Below are 26,833 nucleotides of genomic sequence, written 5' to 3'. Positions count from 1 at the left end.
CCTAAATTTCATCTGCAACCCTGAGTAGGCCTCACCTCAAACAAAGCTCTGGATAGGCCACACCTTATCGTCATCCTGAATCAATCATTTAAAATGTTAGGGACAGATTTATGATAGCCGTGTGCCTCTTTTGCGCCACTGTGCGTCACTTTTGTGACGCAGCGGCGGTGCAAAAGATTTGCTATGTTGCGACATATTTACGACTTGATGCATCTAGGCAGATGTGTCATGCTGTAAAGTCCTGTGCCACATGAAACCGATGCAGCAGTGATGCAAAAGATGCACCATGTTGCAAGACAGGCCTCACTTCATCTCCAACAAGATACCGTCAGTTTAAACTGTAAACATTTAGGACTGTGTAGGGGGCATGGAGAAGCTGAATCTTCTGTAAATGTCAAAATTGTTGTATACAGTGCTCAACTTCTGTGTACTCTTTGATATGCTAGACTCCATCTGCACAATGAGATACCTAAGCAAAGGAAACACAGGTGATGTGATTGTGAAATGAGGAAAAGAAATTCCACATTTTTCAATTACATCACCTGTGTTTCCTAACTTTACGAATAACATTGTGCAGATGAGGTTTAGGCCTGTCCACGGACACAGAAGAGGTCTGGCCTTTGTTCAAGAGTGAAGTGGACATTACTCACTTCATTGGTAGGCCTGCACATGTATTATCTCCTCTGTACTCTTCAACAAGCCTAAATTTCATCTGCAACCCTGAGTAGGCCTCACCTCAAACAAACCTCTGGATAGGCCACACCTTATCGTCATCCTGAATCAATCATTTAAAATGTTAGGGACAGATTTATGATAGCCGTGTGCCTCTTTTGCGCCGCTGTGCGTCACTTTTGTGACGCAGCGGCGGTGGAAAAGATTTGCTATGTTGCGACATATTTACAACTTGATGCATCTAGGCAGATGTGTCATGCTGTAAAGTCCTGTGCCACATGAAACCTGCGTCAGATTTCATGTAAGCGTTTTGTTGTAGGGTGGCCAGTCATTTGCATGAAAGCCCTGTAAAACTAACACAGTAAAATTAAGAAGATTTCACTGAGTCACATTTATGGCATTGCTGAATCAAATCCTTACGCCTGTTTGAAACAGGCATAAGGAGTGATGCACCATGCAATGTGTGGATTGCCCCTGTGCATTGCAGTAGACATGTCGCGCTTACGACATGATTCGTGCAATGCGCCGTTTTTGTGGAACAGATGCGTGACGCATCTGTGCTGTTTTTGCTCAATGGTGCTCTGCATTGTAAATGCGGCACATCATGGGTGGCAGAGCAGTGGCGCACGTTAACTGGTGCATCCCTGGGGATGCGCCAGTTAACATAAATCTGCTCCTTTAAATTTAAGTATTAGCAGGGGACACAGTGTTGGTGAGGCTTATCCAAGGTTAAGAAGAGATGAGTCATGTTCACTGAAAAATTGGACATAGGCCTCACCTCCTCAGCATCGCTGGACATGGTTAAATAATATCTGCAAAATGTTACTCTTGTTAAACAATTTTACAATTATAGTCTCTGAGATTTGTCTCTTACTCTGCAACATCTCATTGTTGTTCTCTTTCTTTAAAGATAACGACAACATCAAGCATGAGTGATAATGAGCAATCTGTTGATCTCGATATTATCATTGAAATTGTGATTGAAACATCAGTGGAAGTAGATCCCTTGGATGATTTAAATCCTGAGGATGATGAAGAACATGATGAGGATGCCGATTTGTCAGAATTTTATGACATAGGGTGGGAAGCTGACCTGCTTGAGCCTATGGTACTATAAACATTTATTTTTAAAAGTTACTGGAAATGAAAAGTAAACATGTAAACCGTTTCATTTAAAATTAAACACAACTTCAAAACCAGCTTGTGTGTAGTGTCTTTAATAAAATAGTCAAATATGCTCATAAAATTAGTTCAGATTCACATATAAAAGAGCACAGGTCAAATGTAGAAGCATTCCATTTCTTTGCTACTATTTGTGACTACTAAATTTGCCAATGCACTAAAAATTATTGTATGTAAAATTGACAAGTAGTGTGTTAAATTTTTGATGACTGTTATTGATTTACTGTTTGGTAATAGTGGTTAATAACATTTTTTATTATATTTTACCACAGATTCAACTGCAGATCATTTCAAAAGTACATAATGTCATCTAAAGAACGAAACCGAAAGGCTACAAAACGTCAAAGACAGCAGATTACTAAATGCTTGCAGCAGTCCTCTACAATAAAAACTCGTCAAGTCACCAAGAAAGCTCCGGGTAAGACAACGAAATCATTCCTAAGAAACATTGGTAGAAAAAAAAGTAGTACTACAGAAAATGTTTTAGTCCAGAAAAAGAGAACCAATTTAAACGGAAAGGAAAGGCCAATCAAAAATGTTACTGCTAGAGCAGGAGATAACTCTGTGCATGGTAGTAGAAGGAAAAATCAGTTTTGGGACATTCATAGACGAATGTTCCGCAACAGGATAATTGGCAATTTGTTAAAAAATATTAAGAAAGGTCAACAGAAAGTGGTTTTTTATAAGAGAAAAAAAAAGTTGAGAAAATTATTGATCAGGCATTTGAAATTAAGCGAAAGTTATTTATTTTGATAATCAATAGAATTAGGAAGCTAAACAAGGCAATTTATGATTTCAAAAGAAATAGTAGATGGAAGAGAACAGTTAATCGTAGTAATTTTTGGGAAGTTTTTTCAGGAGAATGGATGCATAGTTCAAGTTGTGAGGCATTTTTTAATGAGGAGACTTATTTCCAGGATAATGATTTGGTGCATGCAGTTGACACCAGTGGTCGAGCTTATGAGGTGAAAGATGGTTGTCCAGTTGAAAAAGAAAAACTTGTGACAACAGAGGCAGAAGAGGTGTTAGGTAATGAGGTTTTATGAAGACGTCCTAAGGGACCAGTGTATACCTGGAAGTGTAGTAGTATTTGCAGTGTGCGACAGGATTCCATCAATTTGCTTTGTGATTTTGTACGGACATTTAATAAGAAAACTTTAAAACAGAAAATGAAGTTGTTGCAAGAATTAGATCCTTGCAGAGTGAGAGAAGTGACTGGTTTGCATGGTCATTCACTGGCTTGTCTTTCCAGGAGAGTATGCCAGAGTGTTTTTCATCATTTCAGGATGCTAGCAGTGCATCATAATAAAGTGAGGAAATTAGTTAGAATGTTGTATTATGCTAAGAGTCCAGCAATTATGCTTAAACAATTATGCACTGCTCTTTTGCATGGTTCTGAAGTAGATGTGAAGAATATTTGTGAAGAAATTGAGTTTTGTTACTTTGCAAGTAAAGAGGAGAATGTTGAAATTGACCCAGAAGAAGAAGGTAATGTGGAAGATAGTGTACATGTTTCCAGTACAGATAATTTTCAGAAAGAAATTGCCACGTTTCAGGTGAAATCAAGTGAGAGGCCTAATTTTACTTGTGTGTGTTGTCGACGCACTTATTATAAGAATCAGACTACGTTAGTGGATTTATATGCGAAAAGTCAAAGTGAAAATAATAGTGAATGGAAGGATTTTGCAACATACTTGATGGTAGAAAATTGTTTTGATTTGGGATTGGATCAACGTGTGTGTACTTATTGTTGTAACAAATTAAATCAAAACCGGATGCCTGCTAGAGCGGTTCATAATAATCTGGAATTGGTTGAGATTCCTTCTGAATTGAAGGATTTAAATACTTATGAATCTATTTTGATTCAAAGTATCCATCCCTTTCAGGCTATTGTACGAATGGAGCCAAAGACAGGGAAATTGCCTCCATCAGATTTACAGAGAGGATTAAAGGGAAGAGTTGTTTATTTGCCTCTAGATTTGAAGAAAAACATTAATACAATTGGAGTAGAGAAAGTGGAAGAGGAACCTCTGGTTATCTTAGTTAATGGGGTTCCGACAAAGAGTAAGAAAATCTGGCAAGATTTAGTGGATGTTAGGAAAGTCAAAAAGGCAACATTGTATTTGAAGAAAAACAATAAGTACTACAAGAATGTATATGTTGCAGAAGAGGAAGTAAGTGAAGAAGAGGATAGCGATTTGTGTGCTGGTCAAATTGAGAAAGTAGAAGCCTCTAAAAATGAAGAAATATATGAACATTATAGTGTTCATCCTTTGCATTCCAAGGAAGTCATGGGGAATGCTATTGAGTTGTTTCAAATGAAACAAGCCAAAGGAAGTCCCATTAGTGTTTGGGAGGAAAGTTTGGAAGCTCGGTGTTTCCCACAGCTATTTCCAACAGGTCAAGGAGGAAGATATGATGAGCGACCTGATCAAATTCCTGCTTCTGAATAACTGACTTTACGATTGTATGCAGAAGATCCTAGGTTTCGTCAATGCATTCCCTATTTGTTTCATCTACTGTTTGAAAGCGATCTGTCTGGACTGTCATATGCAGTGAACCACATCTTGAAAAGTGGTGTACAGATGCAAAATATCTCGGCAAGTGACTTTATGGATAAAGTCAATGTGCAAGACAGTATTTTGGATTCTCACCTGATTAATCTCATGGCGTGTCAGCGTGGTACTAATGAGTACTGGTACCGTCGTCATGGTGATTTAAAATGTATGCTGAGGAACTTAGGAACTCCCACATGGTTCCTCACTCTCAGCTGTGCCGAGTATGGCTGGGAAGATTTACTTGAATTTCTACGAGAGGCAAATGGAAACATTGAAAATATCGAATTCAAGACACCCGGAGAACTGTGCTCCTTGGATCCAGTGAATGTATGCAGGTACTTCAATCATAGATTTGAAGCTATGATGTCTTTCATCATGAACAAGAAAAATCCACCTCTTGGAGAGGTGTTGGATTTCTTCTGGAGAAAGGAGTACCAAGCAAGAGGTGCTCCTCATATACATATGCTGCTGTGTATCAAAGATGCACCCAATTTTGGAACAGATCCGGATGACTTAGTGATGAGTTTCATAGAACAGTATTCTACATGTGCTGTTCCAAAGGCAAAGGAACACAAAAGCCTAAGAGAACAAGTTTTACGCTTCCAAAGCCATCGTTGTGGAAAGTACTGTCGTCGTAAATTCAGAAACAAGGACAAGTTCTACACAAAATGTCGTTTCGCCTTTCCACGACCGGTGATTTCTAAAGGAAGAGTGAACAGTTTGATGTCTTCACTGCGACATAATGTGATGAAGAAATCACCCAAAAATACGTACAATTTGAAAAGGAACGAAGAGTCCAAGTACATCAACGACTACAACCCAGTGATTTTGTCCATGTGGAATGCTAACATGGATATACAGTTTGTGGCTGATAACTGTATGGCTGTGGCTCGGTATGTGACATCTTACATCACCAAAAAAGAAAAGACAGAATTGAAGGATATGTGGGAGGACATTTCCCATGAAAAGAGCCTCAGTAAGAAGTTGTACAGTTTCAGTCTGAAGATGTTGTCATATCGAGAAATCGGAGCTTACGAATGTTCTGACCGGTTGTCTTCAGCAAGTCTCTATGCCAAATCCAGGAGTATCATTTGGGCGAGTCTTGGTCTTGCTGCAACGCGTAATCGAGTTCTGAAACCTGTACGGGAAATTGAGTATTTGGCGGAAAAGGAGCCAAACAGTACAGATATTTTGAAGACCAACATGTTGGATACATATTATCCAAATAGAAGCAGTCACCTCGAGAATGTTTGTCTGTATGAGGTTCTACAAAATTACATATTCAAGAGGAACATCAAAGAAGATATTGATAAAGGAGTGTATGCTGTAATTCGAAGTGAGGGATGTCTGGTCAAGCAAAGAAAATGCCACTTGGTAAACCATCGAAAATTGAGTGGCGAATCTCCTGAAAGAAAATAGTTTTTCTATTTAGCACTTTTGCAACTTTTCAAGCCTTGGCGTGCAGAAGAGGAACTGCTTGGAGATTTCCTCTGTTACGAAGACTCTTTCAATGCCGCCAAGGAGACCATAGAATGTCCTGTTTTTCCCAAATATCTAGAAATGTTGAATGCGGAAATCGAGCAGGAAGCAACGATTGCAGCCGAGATTGCTAGAGACAGTTCTCAGGACAGTCAGAGTTCTGTTTCATTGAGTCAGGATCCACTAGGAGGACCAGTTAACGAAAATGAAGCTGCCACTGCCATGATTGAAGTGGAAAGAGCCATGGCACATGCTCAGGAGGATGCGGTTAACTTAGAAGACTTGGAAAGACAACTCAACGTTGAGCAGAGGAAAATATATGACGAAGTTACCAACCAAATAGATCATGGATTAAGTCATGAGAAGAAAGAGTGCTCATGTACGTCGTTGAAGCCTGTCCGACTGTACGTGAGTGGAGAAGCGGGAACTGGAAAAAGTGTCCTCATTAAAGCAATTTCATGTTATTTGCAGAAAAGGACTGAGTCATCGCTGTCTTGTGTTGTCACCGCTCCAACTGGACTGGCAGCACATAACATTAAAGGTATTACTTTGCATCGTCTACTGATGCTGCCAGTGGAGCATGATAACAAATTACAATACCACAAGTTATCTGGAGATGCTTGTTGTGAAGTTTCAAGAGTCTTGAGGAAAATGAAACTTCTTATCATTGACGAAGTAAGCATGGTTTCCAATGTCATGCTTGCCTTTGTGCATTTGAGAATGCAAGAAGTTCTCAAAACAGAGTATGATGTGTTATTTGGTGGCAAACACATCATTGTTTTCGGTGATCTTCTGCAGCTGACACCAGTGAAAGGACAACCTGTGTTCAAAATGATCACGCATGAAGATACCAGGAAGTGCCTAGGGAGTATTGGCAACGTCAATATATGGTTAAACTTCAATTATGCTGAACTGCGTGAAAATATGCGTCAAGCGAAGGATGAAGATTATAAGAATATTCTACAAGATGTTAGAATCGGAAAAGTGACCGAGCATGGGAAAGAAGCTTTACATGCACGATTACTGTCAAATTTGTATCCAGAAGAAGACGTTGTTCCTGAGAATATTTTTCAGAAAATTACTGAGAAGAAATCTGGAATATGTTTGATGCCAACTCTTGCAGAATGTGCCATCTTCAACAACAAAATGTTGCATTTAGAAAACCAAGAGATTGTGAAACTGGAAGCTATTGACAGAGTAGAGCATATGGGAGCAACAATTATTTTGTCTGAGAATCTGAAATCAAAATTGGATTCATTAGAGAAGACTATATCTAAAACTGCTGGTTTTGAAAAGACTCTGAATGTGTGCTTAAATTGCCGTATAATTTTAAGAAGGAATTTACATGTTGAACGAGGTCTGGTAAATGGATCAATGGGTAATGTTGTTGATTTTGAGAAATACAGAAATAGAGATGGAATTGAATTTTTAAAAATTAAATTTGATGGCATTGAGGAAGTACAGTTAATTGGTCGTTGCTCTGCTAGGTTTTTGCTTGTAAAAGACTTATATGTTCGCCGTAAGCAGTTTCCTGTTTGCTTGGCATATGCGGTGACAATCCATAAATCGCAAGGTTTAAGTGTAGACAGTGCATTGGTGAATATTGGCTGTTCTGTGTTCAAGGAGGGTATGGCATATGTGGCATTGTCACGAGTCAGAACTTTATCGGGATTGTACTTGATTGAGTGTGATGTCACAAACATTTGTGCGGATCTAGATTGTGTTAAGGAATACAATAGGTTAAGAAGAGAGTATGCGCCACATTTGCCTCAATATCCTTTGTTTGAGAAACGTGTGGTAGGCCGGAAACGAAGAAATGTGACCAATAGTAGAGAGGTTGTAGCAAAAAGACGAAAAGTCGATGAACCAGAAATTATAAGCAGAAAGAAAAAGGATTTTGTTGAAGATGTTGTTGGTTTTCAATTTGAAAACAGTTCTGGTGTCAACTGCTATGCTAATGTAGTGGTTAATGTTTTGTTTTCTCTAGAAAATTTAAAAGAAGAGATTGTGGTCAATTCGGATCAAAGATTTTGCAGTTTGTTGAATTCTGTGTTAGAGAAATGTAGCATTGATAGAACAAAAATAGAAAGTGTGTCTGAAATTCGAAATCTGTTAGACAAATGTTCAGGTCAAACACAATTCTCTCAAAATATTCAGCAAGATTGTCAGGAGTTTTTAATGTATATGCTTGATTTATTGCAAGATGAAGGTGTAGATGTAGATCACCTGTTTGGCCTTTCTTATCAATGGCAGCATGACTGCGAGAACTGTATGGTATCAAGTACTACTAGTGTAGACTCAGAAAAATTTATATATTTAACTTTGCCAGACAGTAAATCAGTGTCCTTTAATAAGCTAGTAAAAGCAGCCGATCACAACATGGAGTGTAGCCAATGTAAGTCTGAAATGTTGTCCACATTATTTATACGAACATATGGCCAGTATGTCATTTTAATGTTCCAACGATGTAGGCCTGATGGAACAAAATTGACAACTTTAATAAAAAAAATTGTGGTTTCGCAGTTGTCAATATCAGGAAGGACTTTTGTAACTGCAGCAATTATGTATCATGACGGTCCTTCAACAACATCAGGACATTACACAGCTTATTTGAAGTCTAGAAACGGCTGGTCATTCTGCAATGATTCTGTTTTAACTTTAAAAAAAATTGCCTTTTGACCTTAAAAATTCTTACCTGGTGTTTTTACAACCAAACTTTTAGGGAAAGAATCTCGGGATTTGCTCTGAGGAATTTCAAGAGGTTCTAATGGCTCCTACACTATTTGGCCTTGAGGATAAGTGTAGTACAGAGTCAAAAGTTATTTTTCAGTTTTAAGTAGTTCCTGAAAAAAAAAAAGGTTTTCTTACAGAAAGTGGCGGGCACGGATTAGTTAAAGGACAACAGAGTATTTCCCAAAGCAAACGGTGTTCTTACCATAACACTTGACGTCATGGAAAAATAACCTCACTTTGAATGAGTTCAGAAAAACTGTTTCTTTTAATAAGCTAATTCAAGCAGCCAATCAAAACATGGAGTAGAGGTAATGTAAGTCTGCAATGCTGTCAACATATTTTGAACAAACTTTTGGTTATAATGTCATTTAAAAATTCCAACTATATAAACCTGATGAAAATACGTTTTCAACTTTAATTTCAAATGTTGTGGCTACACACTCGTTGATTTTAGAAAAAAAATTCTAACTGCAGCTATTATATGACATGATGGTCCTTTGACAACATCCACTTATTACACATCTTATTAAAAATATTCTTACTTTCTGTTTTCAGAAGAAAGAATTTAGGGTAGGTAACTGGCCTATAATGATTCTAGGGGTTGATATAATTTTATGTACTGTTTTAAATTGCTTTGTGATTAAAAGTGATGTAGAGAATTAAATCATTGTAGTAGTCATAGAGGTAGTGTAAGTCTGCTTCATAGTAGGCAGTATCAGTGTCATAGGAAATGTGGAACATGAGTGAGCAAGAAGGGTGAGATATTACTAATACAGTTCTTTCTGAAAGTTGCGGAAAAAGAAAATGACGGGATTTGCTTAGAAGAATTCCAAGAGTTATAAATGGCTCTTACACGATTTGGCCTTGTGGAAAAGTGTGGTAGAGAGCGAGAAGTCATTTATTGTATGTAACATATTTGTCAAAACAATAGAGCTTTTCTTTCAGAAAGTGGCGGGCTGAAAATAATAACAGCACAATAGAGTGTAAGCTGTTCATAGGATATCCTTCGACGTCATGGAAAGTAAGTTAATTTTAAGGAGTTATGTTTTTTGATTGGTTATGTTATATGGGTTTTTTAAACACAATCATTTTGATTGTGTTTTTTCCCCCGCTGTTATATGATGAATACCTTCAAGTCACTGTTTTTAGTGAAATTTGATATATTCTGAGAATAGCAAAAATAAACCATTTAACATGTATAATTAATTCTGTACTTTTTGTATTTATGATATACATTTAGAACTGTCTAGGAGGCATGGAGAAGCTGAGGCTTCTGTAAGTGTCAAAGTTGTTGCATACAGTGCTCACCTTCTGCGTAGTCTTTCATATGATAGACTACATCTGCACAATCAGATACCTAAGCAAAGGAAACACAGGTGATGTGATTGTGGAATGAGCAAAAAAAATTGCACGTTTTTCAATTACATTACCTGTGTTTCCTAACATTACGCATCACATTGTGTAGATGAGGTTTAGGCCTGTCCAGGGAGACAGAGGAGGTCTGGCCTTTGTTAAAGAGTGCAGTGGACATGACTCACTTCATTGGTAGGCATGGACATGTATTATCTCCTCTGTACTCTTCAACAAGTCTAAATTTCATCTGTAACCCTGAGTAGGCCTCACCTCAAACAAACCCCTGGATAGGCCACACCTTATCGGCATCCTGAATCAATCATTTAAAATGTTAGGGGCAGATTTATGATGGCCGTGCGCCTCTTTTGTGCCGCTGTTGCATCACTTATGTGATGCAGCAGTGATGCAAAAGATGCACCATGTTGCAAGATAGGCCTCACTTCATCTGCAACAAGATACTGTTAGTTTAAAATGTATATATTTAGGACTGTGTAGGGGGCATGGAGAAGCAGAGGCTTCTGTAAGTGTCAAAGTTGTTGAAAAACTGTTTGTCCTTCAATCTTTTCCCTTGTCTTTTCTAATTTTTAAATACATGTTTTAATATTTTTCAAATTTTTGTTCTTTCTTTCACAGATTGAAAGTATAAAAATAACAAGTGACTAAGTTAACGACAATTATAAGGTAAATGTTTTGTACTCTTTTCATTACATTTCTATCACATTTAACTTATATTAGTTCCACTGCTTCATTTCTTTAACCCTCAGTTTCCTGCCTTTGCTACTTCTCTCATTCCTTTCTCTATTACTTACTTACTCTACTCCTTCCACTCCTTTTCTCAGTCCCTCTGTTCTCATAGTTCCTCACTCCTGTTCACTCACTCCGTCTCTATTACTCTCACTGTCTCTGCCTGATCACTCTTTCACTAATAGTTCATTATGCTTTCTCCCTGTAGTTCAAGCCCACTAAGGGGCATATTATCAACACAGGCAATAAAATTATCGCTGCTTTTATCGGCAGAAAACTGCCGCAAAAGCGGCTTTAGCGGCAGTTTTCTGCCGCAAAAGCGGCTTTAGCGGCAGATTTCTGCCGATAAAAGCAGTGATTATTGGCAGAAAACTGCCGCAAAAGCGGCTTTAGTGGCAGTTTTCGGCCGCAAAAGCGGCTTTAGCGGCAGATTTCTGCCGATAAAAGCAGCGATAATTTTATCACCTATGTTGATAATATGCCCCTATGTTATTTACATTTCTTTGCTGTTTCAATCATTCCTTTTCTGTTACTTCTTCTTTTCTGCTTTCTGTTTTTTCTCTCTGTTATTCCACATGTTTTAATCTTATTTTGAACATTCACTCACATTCTCTAAGAAACTCTTGTTTATTATTCTTCTACTCTCCTTTTTTTCTTTCACTTCCTTATCTATTTTGTTTTTCACAATTATACCCTCTTCCATCTTTTCTTCGGTAAATAGATCTATTAAACAGTATCTCTGTGTTACTCCCTATAGCTGTCTTTCTTTTAACATTACTCTCTGTTTCCTTTCCTTATACTTACTCTTCTTTTTAAAAAAAAATGTTTTTTTGTTTCGCTTCCGGTTCACGTACCGGCGAGCGAACCGGGAAGCGAACCAAAAGAAATAGAGGTTGCCAGAGTGCTAAACATTTTTGCCATTTTTTTATAAAGTGGAGGTAGTTCTGAAAAGAACTTTTTTTTAATTATTTTTGTTGTTTTATATATTTTTTTTATTTTTCTGAACATTTTTTTACGTTTTTTTATATTTTTTGAACGGTTTTATATTTTTTTTGTTTTTTTTGGGGGGGAACGAAAACGATTCATTGTAAAGGGCTCAACAGGAGCAACAAAAAAAAAAGAATTTATTCTCTGGGGCGTTTCGGACAATCATGATTATCAATTGCTAAGTTGATTAAATTGATGCTACTTTCTCTGTAGCAAATCAACTGACCGCAACGCACGCACACTTGTTTGATTGTCCCGAACCTCATCTGTATATTTGGGACCATGTCCCTCGCCTCTGGTCCCGTCACTTCCTCTATATTTGATCTTCGGGCCACAGGAGGGGGGTTGTCCTGCATGTCACGTAGCTGCGCAGCACTGTAGTTGATAGGGTGCCACCTCTCCATATGGCGATGCATCGTATAATTGCCATAACTGTATTTTTTATTTGTCCCTCTGGACAGATCTTTCTTGCATATAAGGCAAGTTACATACCGGGCATTCACTTTTTTTTGGCCCCGGGGATATTAAAAAAATTGCCAAATGAAACTCTCTTTGACACGGGACGTCCTAGGCTCTTCTTGCAAAAACTGCCTCCTCTCTTGCTCCTCTTCCTCTTCTTCCTCTTCTTCCTCCTCTTGATTGAGGATTACCTGAGGAGGTGGTCCTCTCTTCCTAGGAGGTGGTGGTGGTGGTGGGGGTGCACCAGCTGAAGCTACAACACTTGCCATTGCTAAGTGATGAAGAAAGGTCTTCCTCTCACAAAGATGAAAGTCAGAGTGAGGAAACAAGGAGGGGTTTTCATCATTTGGGAAAAAAAATAGTTCTGAACCAATGAAAAGTGTTATTTTTAGGTCACATGACCTAGCCTTACATCATTAGGAAACCAAAAGTGAAATGAACTAATGAAAAGTGTTATTAACAAGTCACATGACCTGTTATGCTTACGTTACGCGCTCCGCGTCCCGGATCACTTCCGGGAAGCTGCGCTTCGCGCCTCGCTTCGCGTACTGGAGCACTTCCGGGTGCGCTAACGCGACGCGTCATATGACGCATTAAGCGACAACGCGATACGTCGCGGTTACGCGACGCGTCACAATGTTGTTTTCTAACGCGCCAGTTGCGCAAACGGAAAGTTTCCCGGTTCGCGGACCGGGTCGCGGCAGCAAATTGAGCTAACAGGAAGCTACCCGGTTCGCGGACCGGGAGCGAAACAAAAAAAAATATTTAAAAAAATACATTACAAAATTGTATTAAAAACATACAAAATATATTTTTCGATTTAAAGAAGAATACATTTTAAAGCTTTTGATATTTGCTATTAAAAAACCATTGAAATTTACTGAAAAAACCATAGGTTATAGACCATATATAGTTAGGAATTAGCATTTACAAAACCTTGAAAATTCACTGAAAAAACCATAGGTTATAGACCATATATAGTTAGGAATTAGCATTTACAAAACCTTATTTTACTCACACAAAACCATTGAAATTCCATATATAGTTAGTTGCACTAACTATAGATCGCGCACCCGCAATCCACTGCTGATGATGTCACATATTACATCATTCATGACATGGTCAGTGACATCACTGATGACATCTCAAATGACATCACTGATGACATCACTGATGACATCTCAAATGACATCATTGATGACATCACTGATGACAACATCCAGTGACTGTATATTTCTTTAAAGTTAAAATATGTCTTACATATTGAAGAATGAGTGGATTTATAAGTGTCTGGATGAAGGATTTAGTAGGTGCATGACTGACTGTATGAGTGAGTGATTAAATGTGTCTCACTGAGTGCATGGGTTAGTGACTAAACTGTCTTAATTTGTGCATCATTATCTCTGTTGTTCTGTAAACTGCTGCATGTGTTGATCAGTAGCTATATGAGTAACTATATGGGTTATTGATTGGTTGCCCATGTATTTGTATGGGAGACTGAGTGTGTGTGTGGGTGTCTGGGAGGTGTATGACTCTGTGCATAGATGTGTGAGCAGTTGATTCACTAGATGTATGGGTTCAAAAGTGCATGTGGAAACAGCTGTATGGGCGGTTGACTGTGTGCATGAGTGTATTGGTGAGTGAATGGATATCTCAGTGCTACATGTCAAAGTAAGTACATATGTAAAACACAGTACATGTGAGAGTTGACATATATAAATAACTGTGCATAAGAGCCAGTGAATGTGTGAGTGACTGTATGGATCATTGTGAACTTGTATCCGGGATTGTATAAGAGAGTAAATATGTGTTAGTATGTGTTTGAATAAGTAAGGTGTGTATAACTGTATAGTTGAGAAAATGGAGGTGTGATTGATTCTTTGCATGACTGACTAGGTGTGTGTGTAACTTCATGGATGAGTGACAGTCTGTGAGTGTCTGTTTACACTGAGTGTATCTAAGGTTATATTAGAGTCTGAAGAGGTTCATCGTATTATCACATGAATGATGTCATCAGTGATGTGATCAGTAATGTCAAATGAGATGTCATCAGTGATGTCATTTGAGATGTCATCAGTGATGTCATCAGTGATGTCATTTGAGATGTCATCAGTGATGTCATCAGTGATGTCACTGACCATGTCATGAATGATGTAATATGTGACATCATCAGCAGTGGATTGCGGGTGCGCGATATATAGTTAGTGCAACTAACTATATATGGAATTTCAATGGTTTTGTGTGAGTAAAATAAGGTTTTGTAAATGCTAATTCCTAACTATATATGGTCTATAACCTATGGTTTTTTCAGTGAATATATATATATATGGAATTTCAATGGTTTTGTGTGAGTAAAATAAGGTTTTGTAAATGCTAATTCCTAACTATATATGGTCTATAACCTATGGTTTTTTCAGTGAATATATATATATATATATATTCACTGAAAAAACCATAGGTTATAGACCATATATAGTTAGGAATTAGCATTTAGAAAACCTTATTTTACTCACACAAAACCATTGAAATTCCATATATAGTTAGTTGCACTAACTATATATCGCGCACCCGCAATCCACTGCTGATGATGTCACATATTACATCATTCATGACATGGTCAGTGACATCACTGATGACATCACTGATGACATCTCAAATGACATCACTGATGACATCACTGATGACATCTCATTTGACATCATTCTTGTGCTAATACGATAAACCTCTTCAGACTCTAATATAACCTTAGATACACTCAGTGTATACAGACACTCACACACTGTCACTCATCCATGGAGTTACTCACACACCTAGTCAGTCATGCAAAGAAACAATCTCACCTCCATTTCCTCAACTATACAGTTATACACACCTTACTTATTCAAACATATACTAACACATATTTACTCTCTTATACAATCCCTGATACAAGTTCACAATGATCCATACAGCCACTCACACATTCAGTGGCTCTCATGCACAGTTATTTATATATGCCAACTCTCACATGTACTGTGTTTTACATATGTACTTACTATGACATGTAGCATTGAGATATCCATTCACTCATCAATACACTCATGCACACAGTCAACCGCCCATGTAGCTTTTTCCACATGCACTCTTGAACTCATACACCTAGTGAATCAACTGCTCACACATCTATGCACAGAGTCACACACCTCCCAGCCACCCCCACACAAACTCAATCTCCCATAGAAATACTTGGGCAACCAATTAATAACACATATAGCCTCTCGTATAGCTAATGATCAACACATGCAGCAGTTTACATCACAACAGACATAATGATGCACAAATTAAGACAGTTTAGTCACTAACCCATGCATTCAGTGAGACACATTTAATCACTCACTCATACAGTCAGTCACGCACCTACTAAATCCTTCATCCAGACACTTATACATCCACTCATTCTTCAATATCTAAGACATATTTTAACTTTACAGAAACATACAGTCACTGGATGTTGTCATCAGTGATGTCATTTGAGATGTCATCAGTGATGTCATCAGTGATGTCACTGACCATGTCATGAATGATGTAATATGTGACATCATCAGCAGTGGATTGCGGGTGCGCGATATATAGTTAGTGCAACTAACTATATATGGAATTTCAATGGTTTTGTGTGAGTAAAATAAGGTTTTCTAAATGCTAATTCCTAACTATATATGGTCTATAACCTATGGTTTTTTCAGTGAATTTTCAAGGTTTTGTAAATGCTAATTCCTAACTATATATGGTCTATAACCTATGGTTTTTTCTGTGAATTTCATTGGTTTTTTAACAGCTAATATCTGTAGCTGTAAAATGTATTCTTCTTTAAATCCAAAAATATATTTTATATGTTTATGAATAATTTTTTTTTTAAATATTTTTTTTTCTTCGTTCCCGCTTCGCGAATCGGGAAGCTTCCCGTTAGCTGACCTTGATGCCGCGAAATAGACCGCGAGCCGGTAAACGTTTCTTTACCGCAAGTGCCGCGTTAGAAAACAACATCGTGACGCCTCCCGTCCGCATGACGTTTCACGTTGTCGCGTGATACGTCATATGACGTGCTACGTTAGCGAACTGGTACGCGAAGCGAGTCGCAAAGCGCAGGTTTCTGGAAGCAAACCGGGAGGCCCTGCAAAGCGCTTAACGTAAACACAGCAAGTCATGTGACTTGGTAATAACACTTTTCATTGGTTCATTTCACTTTTGGTTTCCTAATGATGTAAGACTAGGTCATATAATCTAAAATGAACACTTTTGATTGGTTGAGAACTCTTGTTTTTCCCAAATGATGAAAATCCCTCCTTCTTTCCTCACTCTGACTTTCATCATTGTGAGAGAAAGACCCTTTGTGATCACTGAGCAATGGCTTCTTTAGTAGCTTCAGCTGGTGCTTCCCCACCACCTCCACCACATCCAAGGAAGAGTGGACCACCTGCTCAAGTTGTAATTCAACAAGAAGAAGAAGAAGAGGAACAGGAGGACGAGCACGAAGAGAGGCAGTTTTTGCCTGAGCAGCCCAGGACGTCTCACCGGAAAGAAAACTTCATTTGGCAATTTTTTAAAATTCCCAAAGGTCAGAAAAAAGTAAATGCAAGATACGTAACTTGCCTTATATGTCAAGATAGACTGTCCAGAGGGACCGACAAAAAATACAGTTTCGGAAACTACACAATGCATCGCCATATGACTAGGTGGCATCCTAACAACTACAGTGCTGCACAGTTTCGGAACGACCTAGATAATCTCCCTATTATGGCCAGAAGATCTGTTGTACCGGAAGTAACGGGACCAGAGGGCAGGGAGATGGTGCCAAATATACAAATGAGATTTGGTGATGTAAAACACACCTGCGCATTTTGCGATGGATTCATTTCCTACGGAGAAAAAAGCATCACTCTGATCAACAGAGCTATTGACTATCATATGCAAGTTTGTCCGAAACGCCCAAAATAATAAATACTTCTTTTTTTTGTTTTGTTGCTCCTGTTGAGCCCTTTACAATGAATCGTTTTCATTGCCCCCTCCAAGAAAAACCCCAAAAAATATAAAACTGTTCCGAAAAATTCAAAAACAGTAAAAAAATGTTCAGAAAAATAAAAAAAAAAGTTCTTTTCAGAACTACCTCCCCGTTATTAAAAAATTGGTACAATATTTGGAACTGTGCCAACCTCTATTTCTCTTAGTTCGCTTCCTAGCTCGCTCGCTGGTACGCGAACTGGAAGCGAACCAAAAACAGTAAGTATAAGGGAAGGAAACACACACTTATGTTAAAAGAAAGACAGCTATAGGGGAGTAAACTAGAGATACCATTACCCGTAATCCACTGCTGCTGATGTCACATATTACATCATTCATGACATGCTCAGTGACATCATCAGCAGAGGATTGCGGGTTTTTTGGCAACATGCCTTATCCACGGTTTAATAACGCTGCCTTTTGCTTTATATAAGTTTTCAAATTGTATGAAATATATACCAATAGGTCGTTATGAACCTTTAGGTAGTGCTTTTCTTCATGAGGTCTGGTCGCTTCCATACACATACAGATGTTTCAAAGATGATCAAGAAGTTTATCTGAATGGAGAGGAATGCACTGAGACGCCAGATCATTCACTAATGTGTAGGCACATACAGTTACACGATTCATGCAACAAACACCGACCAAATATGGCTTGCGTGTTGCAAGGCACGCCAGTTCCTGCTATCATCCCCACGTTCAAGTTGTTGGAAAATGGTAGTTATTTGATGCTCAATAATGAAGATTGTTCTGAGTTAATTAAAAGTATTCCTTTTATCGTAACAGTAAGTGAACGGGTTATTTGCTGCAGAAATGTTCTATTTCCTCCCACACATGAACATAGGGAGTTTTCAATCTGGCCACAAATACCAACCTTGGGACACGTTTCAACGGCATGGCAAGAATAAGAGCTCTTTTGTCTCAGAGAGAGGTGGCCTTGAGTTCGGCCCGTGAAACTTTCGTACTTCACATAGCGAACACCCGTACACAGGTTTGCCTTTCAATTTCAGCAACATGTTTCCGACTATCTTTAACGCATCCTCCACAAAATCCCTGGCACACTTTTTTAAAGTTGTTACCAGTGGTCTCGTGACTTCATTTGAGAAAATCTTTGGAGTCATCCCTGCTTCCTTTCATTGTATTTTCTGCACTCTGGTTCGTGGATTGGCATTTTTACTTGCATTACCAGCGGACGCTCTTGTGCTTTTTTACATTTTTAAATATGGATGTCCCTCCTATGCAACCTCCGACCCTGCAGCTGCTGACACTGTTCCGCAATCGCATGCTAGAATATTATGGCACAATGCCGTTGGCGATATTAAGCACGGCATATGGATTATCTTTTCGGTTCTCCTACTTCACCTGTGTCCAGCCTGTATTTCACTGCCTGACCTGTGATTTCGATTGGGCCATTGATTTGTGTCTCTGCGGACCGGTTTCTCCTGACGTCGACTTTAATCAGCTGATGACTCCTATCATTACTCACGAGTTGGTTTGTCCTGGCGAAAGGATTATGGCTGTGGCATTGATGCATGGACTACTTGGTCCCTGGAATTTACTGGCGGCAGCACAGTCTTTCTTGGAACAGAGCTTTCTTGAAAACCCACCGAGCTGTCCTCTGATGGTGATAGAGGATCCGGTGCTGGGAGAGCACGTATGTTCTTTTCCGCTTTTAAATTGGATGGCTGAACTGTTTTCGGATGAAGACGGTGACTTCCTATTGGAGGCTGTTGCAGCTTATTTTGCATACACAGTTATGTCATAGACCTTTTTCATGTTTGATATGCTGAGTACTAGCATTTCATTGACAATTCATTGACTTATTTGTCAAGTTTTTATTATTTACCTTGCCTATTGGCTTAAGACTCGATAAAGTACTTGGCTGTTTTATTTTTCTTTAGCATTAAATTTTCCTAGTTTTTAATGCTTTACCTTGCGGACCGTCCACATATAAACTTGCAATCTGCTCTCATGAGATGGCACTTCTATTATCTTATTCAGTTCGTTTCCGGATCATGAGGAGGTGTCATCTAGGTCCTGGATATCTTTACACCGTGTTAAGTTAGCATGGGCTCATTACCGGTTTAAACGCCATTTTTCCTTTTTTGCAACTTCTGCACACGACACTTAGTTGTTGCTTTAGCTTTCCACCTAGTAGTTCATCGTGGTTTACATGAGAATAATATGTTATTGGTCTACTATCTGCTTTACTTGTTAAACTATATCTGTACAGCGAGTGCTAAAGTTTCAAGAACAACACGATACAGAATTGTTATGAGGTCTGATCTCCACGACTTCATACTCATAACATAAGTGCAACTTCTGCCAATTCTGGGCATGAGGCGGGTTTTATATTGCTTTGCCGAACACACATACACAACAGTTGATGCGGTTCACATGAAGAGAGAGCTGGTGTATGCTGATGTGATTCCTTCAAATCTAAGACACTAAAGTATGGGCACGCCCTAAACCAACACAAAGAGACCTTCTTAGCAAATAATATAATATGTGTATTAGGGAGGGTGAGATATAAGCAGCCGCGGGCCGTGGAGGGAGTTACGATGGGGCAGGGAGGCGGGGAGGGGGAGAAGCAGGGTGGAGCCCTCTCTACCTTGCCCCTCCCCCTCCCCGCCTCCCTGCCCCACCGTAACTCCCTCCACGGCCCGCGGCTGCTTATAAGTGTTGCTAACTCTTATTCATTTACAGCATGTTAACATACTGTCACCATTCGCTTTTTATGTACTAGTAACTATGCTGGTAATTTTGCTACTGATAATATGTGTACTTTTATTATCTAAGGTACTACGCCTGAGAAGACGGCATTAGTAAATAAACATTTCAAATACACATCTGTTCTTCTTAACTCCATGTTCTGGTTTCTAAGAAATCTATAACGACCGACTGTTCATGAGTTCCACGTATCCTGAGGTACTATAAGTTCATATTCTGGATTGTCTAAACATTGAGAGTTTGTTATATCCAATGTGACACTGTACCTAGCTTGCTAAATAGTTTTTGATTACTAACGTGAGTTTTGGGACACCCTAATTCGCCGAGGTTCCAATCCTCTGTCCACAGTTCTGTGTGAGAACAGAAACCCTGCGACAGGGGCACCCCCGACCCTTGCTGGAGCTTCATCACACTTGCGATACAACTCCAGCAATGCATTCGCCGAGGTTCCAATCCTCTGTCCACAGTTCTGTGTGAGAACAGAAACCCTGCGACAGGGGCACCCCCGACCCTTGCTGGAGCTTCATCACACTTGCGATACAACTCCAGCAATGCGCCACCTTTACGGCACAGATACATCACGCATCTGTGCTGTTTTTGCCCCATGATGCGCCGCATTGTAAATGCAGCACACCATAGGTGACGGAACAGCGGCACAGAATGACTAACACATCCCTGGTGATGCGCCAGTCATCATAAATGTATCCCTATGCTTCTTATCTTGTTAGAGATGAACCGCCATATGTATCATCAAAGTTATTTGCATTTCCTAAATAGCGAACTTTAAGGAATAAATAGCGATTCTTTACCATTCCTAGTTTGCGATGAGCTATTTGCTAATTAGCCGAATGTAGCCCAATGAAGCCCAATGTAGCCCAATGTAGCCCAAAGATGGCCGCCAGACACACAAAAAAACAAATGTAGCCCAAATATCAGCCAGATGTAGCCCAACTATAGCCCAGTGACAGAATGACCAATCAGCTTCGCAAACCTCCGTTACGCGAAGCGGAGCGCTGTTACAGATATATATCTTTTTTTGAACGTTAATTTCTCAAAATCCACTGGAGCACATATATTGAGACCTAGCAAAGGCACATCGGGCTACCAGTCCCTAATATTTTGCCAAGTTTCGTGCAAATCCATTCAGCCGTTCAATTATTATTATTATTTTTTTTTTTTGCCCCGCGGGGCCCTTTTAAAACCTCCACATCAAACCTAGGGGGTCAGCGAGGATCTACTATGCCCCCTTATAGTTATTTCCCCCTTTGTTTTGACCTCCTCTTGTCTCTCGATCCTACCGAGAGACAAGATGGCGGCCGCTACGGACTGTTTGGAATGTTGACAGACGCCGGAGAACCAATCAGCTTCGCTTCACAAAGCTCCGTTGCGCGAAAAGTCCGCGAACCAGTGCGCTGCCCGGTCCGCTGTTACAGATATATATCTTTTTTAAACGTTAATTTCTCAAAATCCACTGGAGCACATATATTGAGACCTACAAAAGGCACATCGGGCTACCAGTCCCTACAATTTTGCCAAGTTTCGTGCAAATCCATTCAGCCGTTCGGGCTAAAAGTGAGGCCAACCGCCCTATGGAAAACTCAATGTTAAAAACACGTTTTGGGACCCCCCTTTTTTCTCGGCCCCCACTGGACGAACCCCCCCCAAATTTTCAAGGGCTGCTCAGAAACAAAATGTGCCATTTTCCTGAAAATTTCAGCCAATTCCGTCCACAAACGCCAAAGTTATTAGACATAGAATTTTCAAAAAACCCATAGAGAAAAAATCCTAACTATATATACCTACTGGCGACCGCCAGTAGGTAATATTTATATTTATATATATATATATATATATATTTATATTTATATATATATATATATATATATATATATATATATATATATATATATATATATATATATATATATATATATAATTATTATTTTTTTTACCAGGGCCGGCTCCTCCAATTTACCTGAGTGTCCACCCCCAGAACATAGCTGTTTGCTATGGCTTGGCGGGAGCTTTGCCGCTCCCGCTAAGCCGTAGCAAACTGTGCTCCGCTTTCATCAAGCAAGAGCATTGAAAATGATCTTGGTTGCTGAAAGCAGCGCAGAATTGCTTTTACAGAGACAGAGCTGCATGTTAGCAACTCTATGTAAAAGCAATGCCTGGTCCCACAGAAGGAGAGGAGCTGGCAGGGACTGTGGGGGCCTTCAGGCATCCTTGGTCCCCGTCTGTGGCAAGTGGGTGCCCTGGGTGGGACCAGGGCACCGAATATTGAGGCCAGGCCCTGAGGGATAGGGTCCCTGGGACCGAAATTGGGCCGGGAGTTGGGCCTTTAATTAAAAAAATATGTTTTTAAAAGGCCGGGCCCTGGAGGAAGGGGTCCCCAGTGCTGATGTCAGCCTGGGTATTTATTTATTTATTTTATTTATTTATTTATTTATTTATTTATTTATTTATTTATTTATTTATTATTTCGGTTTGTAGAGCGCGACAGCTACCCCTAAGGGTTTCCCGGCGCTAAAATTGAGCAGCTAATGAGTCAGGTAGAGGCAGATGCACTTACTGGTCAAAGAGCCAGGTCTTAACGGCTTTGCGGAAGCGAGTGTGACTATCCTCTAACCGAATGATCAGGGGAAGATCAGGCAGGTACGTGGGCTACGTGGCCTCCCTTATCCTTTTTAAAAAAAAGGGCAGGCCCTGGGAGATGGGGTCCCCAGGGCCAAAATGAGCCCAGGGTAGGAGGATGCCACATGCCTCCCCTCCCCTAATAATTAAAAAATGGACCACAGAGTCATCAGAGGCACTGCCTCCTTTTATCACCACTCTGTAAACACACCTTCTGGCGCACTACCAAGTGGGGGATGAAGTCCCTTTGACTGGAGAGGGTCGTTGGGGGCCAACTACCCTTGCTTTTACCTCCAAAAATTCCCACACAGTGAGACCACTGAGAGATTTTTGGAGGCCATGCCCCCTTTTCCACCACTCTGCAAACAGGCGTTCTGGTGCAATTTTACTTAGGGACTAAAGTCCCCTTGGCTCTTGAGGTTCCTTTGGGGCGGACTACCCTTTCTGTTACTTCCAGTACATCCCACAGAGGGCAAAGGCTGAGAGGACTTCGGCGGCTACGCCTCCTTACTGCACCACTGTGCAAACTCAGTTCCTGGCACACTGATGGTGGGGGATGAAACCCCCTTAGCTCTAGAGTATCCTTGGGGTCCAACAAGCCCTCCTGTTACCTGCAGTAAGTCCCACACAGCATAATTGCTGAGAGGTCTTTGGAGCCCAGCCCCCTCTCTTTACCACTCAGCAAACACGCCTCCTGGTGCACTGCTGGTTGGGGGATGAATTCTGTGAGTTCTTGGGGGCCCAGAAGCCCTCCTGTTACCTCTAGTAAGTCAGACACAGCAAGATTCCTCAGAGCTGGTCGGAGGCCCCACTCCCCTTTCTCCACCACTCTGCAAACACGACTACTAGTATTCACTTTAGTAACTAAAATTTACAGGGACGTTATAGTTAGGAAATAAAATTTGAAAAACCTTAGAAATGCAGTTAAAAAAAAACTTAACTTTGGCGAGAACCAGCGAGGAAAAAACACCGCTCCACAAACGCAAGTCCTCATGCTCTACAGAGTGTAGTAAGCTACACAAACTCTGAGAATGGAGTCACACGCCCAGGCATCGAGCTGACCTAGTATTAGATCCTGTTTTGTGGGATATTTGCAAATGCTCCCACCAGACAGGAGTAAACACATTTCCCTGCTCCCCACTGGGCTCCTGAGGACACAGTAAGTTAGCTGGCCCCAGGCAATGAGGTCCCCAGGGCCTTTTTAAGGTTCAGGGAGGGTGAATCCCTGGCAGGCGGTTGGCCAGCCAACCCCCCAAAGGCACCTAACCCCTTGCTGCCCAGGGCCTTTGGCCATGTATGACAGGGGCTGTCTGCCTTTGGGGGGATTATGCAAATGGACAACACCCCCAAAGGCAGACAACCCACACTGTGCAAGGCATTCAGCCATGCTTAGCAATGGGTGAACCACAGGATGTGGCATGTAGATAGGCCCTACAGCCAAGCCCCCTGCAGACAGCCAACCACACACTGTGCATGGCCTTTTACAACGCAGCGTAGAGTTTGCCTTTGGGCCCCAGGAACCGCATGCCCTGGGGCTAAAACATATGTAATAAGGGAAAAGGGGCATGCAGACCCCCCAATCCAATACTTTATAGACATTTATCCCAAGTCAGAGATCGGGGCCTAACTGGAAAGGCATGGTGAGCAAAAATGACAGTGGATTTAGATCCAAATCTCTGACTGGAGTGAGTATTTGACACAGTTCAGCATTCCGTCCATCAAAACCGACCCTAAGATGCTTGTTTCTGATCCAGGGAGGACCTGGAACGCCTGTTCAGGCTGGACTGTTCCCTTTGGAGCTGGGTCAAGACTGGTGGTGAGCAAAAAAATGATAAATTGAGGCCCAGATCTCTGACTGTGAGTGAGTGTTTAACAATATTCAGCATTCCATCCATCAATTGTTCTTTTTGCATTTGTCACCCTAAGTGCGACAGGTATGCCCAGACATGGGTGACGTGCTCAACATTCCAGTGGATTCAAGCTGTGCTGACTGATGAACAGTGATACCCTGAAACCAGTCCCAGGATGCTTGTCAGTTCAGGCTGGACGGTACCCACGGGGAGCAGGGCCAAGACTGAGTTGTGTATGGCATGGTCCAAACTGGAATGGCATATTAAGCAAAACAACTGTGGATTTAAGTCCAGATCTCTGACTGGGGGTGAGTGTTTTACATAGTGCAGCATTCTACCATTCAATTGTTCTTTTTGCCTTTGTCATCCCAAATGGGATGGGTATGAACAGGTCCCATGCTTGCCATGCTACTTGATTCAAGCTATCCTGGCTGATGAGGGGTGATACCCTGAAACCAGTCCGAGGATGCTTGCTTTTGCTCCAGGGAGGATCTAGCCTGTCAGTTCGAGCTGCACTGTTCCCATGGTGAACAGGATCAAGCCTGATTTGCATATGGCTGGGTCCAAACTAGAATGTGGGGTGAGCAAAACAAAAGATGGATATGGGCCCAGAGCTCTGACTAGGGGTGAGTGTTTTACATTGTTCAGCATTTCGTTCATTAATTGTTCTTTTTGCATTTGTCATCCCAAATGGGAAGGTATACCCATATGTGAGTACCATGCTTGCCATGCCATGGGATTCAAGCTATCCTGGCTGGTGAGGGATGTGACCTTGAAACCAGTCTACAATGCTTGTTCTAGTCCATGGAGCACCTGGGCTGGCAGTTCCGGTTAGACTGTTGCCATATGGAGCAGGGCCAAGACTGATTTGCATATGGCTGAGTCCAAACTGAATTGTGTGGTAAGCAACAACACAATGAATTTAAGCCCAGATCTCTGACTGGGGGTGAGTGCTTGACATTGTTCAGCAATCTGTCCATCAATTGTTCTTTTTGCACTTTTAGAAAGTTGGTAATTTTCCTGCCTTATTACACTGGTGCCTGCATCCTATCTCTGGGTCACATGACTGGGTGTCATTGACAATTGGACTTTGAGTATTCCTCCTAGACAGCCACACACAATAGGGAGCTTTGGTGTACCTGGATGGGCCTTCACTGGCAGTATGGGATGCAGGAGCTGGACATAGCCCACTTACACTTGAATAGGCTGTGTCCTGCTTCCGCTCAAACGGCTGCATGCCCTCTGTAATTAGTCTGGAGCCAGGGCAAGGAAGGCAGGTCACCTATGCACTTCCAAGGCATAACTCTAGAAGCATCTCCCACTTTAAATGCAGAACTAGACATAAATATTTGACCTCAGGCACCAGCCCTTCAGTACACTTATGGACCTGTGGATATTCTGCCAGGAAGAATGACTTTTGCGCTGCTGAAAAGACTGCCACTCTGTTGGACTGCTGCTCTGAAAAACTGCTATCCTGTGCTGACCTGCTGCCCTTTTGCCTAGTTGACAAGATCTGGCCCTGCATCTGTTGAACTCAGGACTCCTTGGGCTAGTTGGGTGACCTACATACTAAACCCTGAGGGACAGAAGGTTCCAACAACCTCGACCCCTTCACCTGGACTCTGCCATCTGTCAGTCTACCCTGCCAAGTGGTGCCTTCCCAGTCTTGGACCCTTGGAAGTGGGCCTAAGGTGTTCTGCCAGCTTCTGTAGATCCAGGAAGACTGACACATCTCATTGGGCAGTGCAGCAACCCCAAGCAGAACCGATGCATCACCGCCACTGCTTGGATCCTCATCATCTGCAAAACTCATATAGCAGCCACTTCATTAAAACCTGCTGCTCAGCGTTTCTCTGTGCAGGTCCTTGACAAAGATAACCTTGAAGATGATGCCAAACTCAGCATCACAGCTCATCAGAACCGATGCATCTCACCGACTGCACAAGCATTATCCAAGCCGAAATAGGCATCGTAAGCCCCCATCGATGGTCTTCTCAATGACAACACAGTATAAGGAATCGCAGCCTTGCTGCATTTGGGAACTGACACATTGCTTTGGCTGTGAGATGCATCTTCAGTAAGGACCATCGCCATGCTCTGCATACCAGAATTTAAGGTACTTTGTTCAGCGGGCCTAAGTGGGTCCTGTAGATGGCCTGAGCTCAATCAAGGTCAGCCTGAACTTTTTGACTTTGTCATGGTCTGGCGTGACCAGATATACACATTTGGCACTTGGTGCTTTTTGTGGTATTTTCAATGAAATCTTCAAACCTGGATATCTCTGATTCTACTGATTGGATTGTTGTCAATTTGTTCTTGTTTTATTCAAATACCTCTTAACTTGGTGTGGGATCCTTTATATGTTATGCTTTCCCTTTATTACTGTTTGAAGTGTTGTACAAATACTTTACACAT

Source organism: Lissotriton helveticus, chromosome 2_1, assembly GCF_964261635.1.
Source record: "Lissotriton helveticus chromosome 2_1, aLisHel1.1, whole genome shotgun sequence".
NCBI lineage: Eukaryota > Metazoa > Chordata > Amphibia > Caudata > Salamandridae > Lissotriton > Lissotriton helveticus.
Note: the sequence above shows the minus strand (reverse complement) of the source record.